A 2500-nucleotide genomic window follows, 5' to 3' on the forward strand; every position below is an offset into this window, starting at 1 on the left:
CTGATGAGATGCCTGCGTATAGCGTCACCTCATACTCATTTCCTCCGCTTTGCTTGGCTCGACGCTCTCCGTAAGACTCGTCGGCTGTCGACAAAACGCGGATAAGTGGTCATAATTTTATGAAGAGGGTTAATCGAAGGAACATCATCTTACGCATCCGGCCGGCCCGGGTGAGAGTGGTCTAGTTCCTATGGTCTTATATTTAGGTCAGAAATTTATTCAATTTCTGCCAACCGTTTGGCAGTCCCGTTTTCGGATCGGCCTAGGACCAGGGTCCATGGTGTGGATGTAGCGAGGAAAAAGAATTCGCTGCCATTCGACCCATCAATTGAGCCGTTAAGGCGTTGGTTGCCTTTTTCGGGCTACAAGGGCAAGAAGGAAAGCCAGGAACATCCCAGCCGATGTTGATGCGACATGTTTGAAGGGCCGGATAAGAGGGCATGGCATGGGCATCAACCGGTCACCGGTTGATTCGTGGTGGACCGCGAAGGGTTATCCGGTAGCGATGGAAATATGTTTTCCCTCTAGGAAAAGGATTCGCCGAAGGCCCCTCACCCTATCAAGCGCTCTCGTTCTATTCGGTTTGCTCTATTCTAACGTCATTTTATTCGCATTTGCTCGCCGTAAGGCCTTCGCCTGTTTAAAAAGATAGGTAACGTGAAAAAATGAACTACTTTAATATTTTATATTCCCCCAAAAAAACAGATTTTTATCATCTTCCATTCTTCAGTTCTACCAAGACAATTGATGGCCGGTTTTTGGAAGGCCATCTTCTTCGAATCTTCATACCGTCGTTGACGTTGTTTGTTTGGCAGCAGTGTCCACTTTCAATCTGCGGTGGAATGAAGATTGGCGGCTGACAAAGTAGGAATGTAAAGTAGAACTGAAGGTGAGATTGGATAGATTCACCACCAAAAAAAAAAAACTGTACAATAGCCCCGAAAGAACGAACATTCGAAGTGCTTCATGTGCAGAAAAAGAATCACCTCACCTAGAGTACACGCCAACGATGTGCATTCGCTTTCCATTGAGCTTAGAAGAGTGCAACATCTTATTATTACAACTGTAGGATCACAACCAGCAATGGTACGGACGGTTCATGCTAATTCCACGGGGCATTCTCATACATTCTGATCCAAATGGCTCCGCCGCCGGAAGCTAGTGAACCGCTCCCGAGTCTGGCTGGAGTAAAGAACCATAGCGTGTAAAGTGTAAAGATCCCATTCATAAATGCATGAACCTTTTATGCCCTCCCAATAAGGCGCACACCGTTGCGAATGATTCGGAAGTCAATTCTTCCTCTGCCGGACGCTGGATGGCTGGTGATGGCAACATTCGCCACATTCTTCAGCACAGAAAATAGCCGGACCTGTCCTGCCACAGCGAGCGAGCCACGGAGCCACGATTTCCATCGGATTATGCTATGGTGAAATCTCAAATCTCCTACGGAATACCTAATCAGACGAGCATTTCCGACGCTCACCAAAGCGGAAAGGCAGCCAAGGGACTTCTTGCGAATTTCAGTGTGGCCTCTAGTCTAGTCTATCGTTGCTTTTGCCAGAAATAAAACCCTATGCTAAGCTGCCTGATCCATCCTTTCGTCCAGGCGCTCGTCGTATAAGAAACGAAGCTGACCATCACCGCTTTCATATGCTGCATGCTTTCCATACGAGTTGCAGCACCATTCTGCTACGTTGGAAAGGTTTTAGTAGATGCCCTCCAGGGATGAGGCCAATCATAATTGACACTAATTCGCTACCTTGGTTAGCGGGAAGTGGGAAGGTTAATTGCACAGTGACCACTGCTGTTTTCAGGGGGGTGGGGGTAGTTTTCTCCAATGGTTTTGCCGGACGAGCAAGAGAGAAGCTTCGGTCAAATGAACACGTTTTTGACTAGCTTTTCATTTCTCAAACTTAAACTCTTTTAAATGATTCAGGCTACCGTATTCAGGATGACGGACCATTGGAGTTAGTAGCAAAAACGAGGATTGAAATACTTCTAGCTAATCGATTGTTCGAGTCTGTTTAGTTAGTCGAGTTTATTATAATTGTGTGTTTGTAATACAAAATATTATGTTATGCTTTTTAAATGCCGCGATTTAGTCCGAGAGTACGAGAGAAAGATAAATTCGTTTGATTATTGTTACATTTTTAAGGACTTTTCTCACTTTTTAGCATTCGTGCGTACCAAAACTGTAAATATGTATGAATGAAATCAACTAAAATAATCAGTTATTGCGTAAGCGATAGAACTCATATCGTTTACGCAACAACTGATCGGATCTTTTAATGATCGAATACTTAATGAATCAATTTCGAAAATACAGAATGAGGATTGATCTTAATTATTTTTATTAGAGCAGTATATGCCAGAAGGGATTCATAAAAAGACTCAAGAAGATATCTTTCCTATTAACATCAAATAAAATTCTTCCTATTAAGAATTTGTAGTGTGATTGGGCATAATTTAATAGAGGCGTAATTTTGATCATTTAAAGTGA

At 43.4% G+C, this 2500-nt stretch overlaps 1 protein-coding gene across 2 annotated transcripts in view; it reads right to left on the reverse strand.

The window, feature by feature from the left end:
- The window catches only part of LOC126579123 (uncharacterized), a 42078-nt gene that overhangs the window by 4363 nt on the left and 35215 nt on the right, over positions 1–2500 (reverse strand). The window lies entirely within an intron of this gene.

This window comes from Anopheles aquasalis, chromosome 3 (assembly GCF_943734665.1).
Source record: "Anopheles aquasalis chromosome 3, idAnoAquaMG_Q_19, whole genome shotgun sequence".
NCBI lineage: Eukaryota > Metazoa > Arthropoda > Insecta > Diptera > Culicidae > Anopheles > Anopheles aquasalis.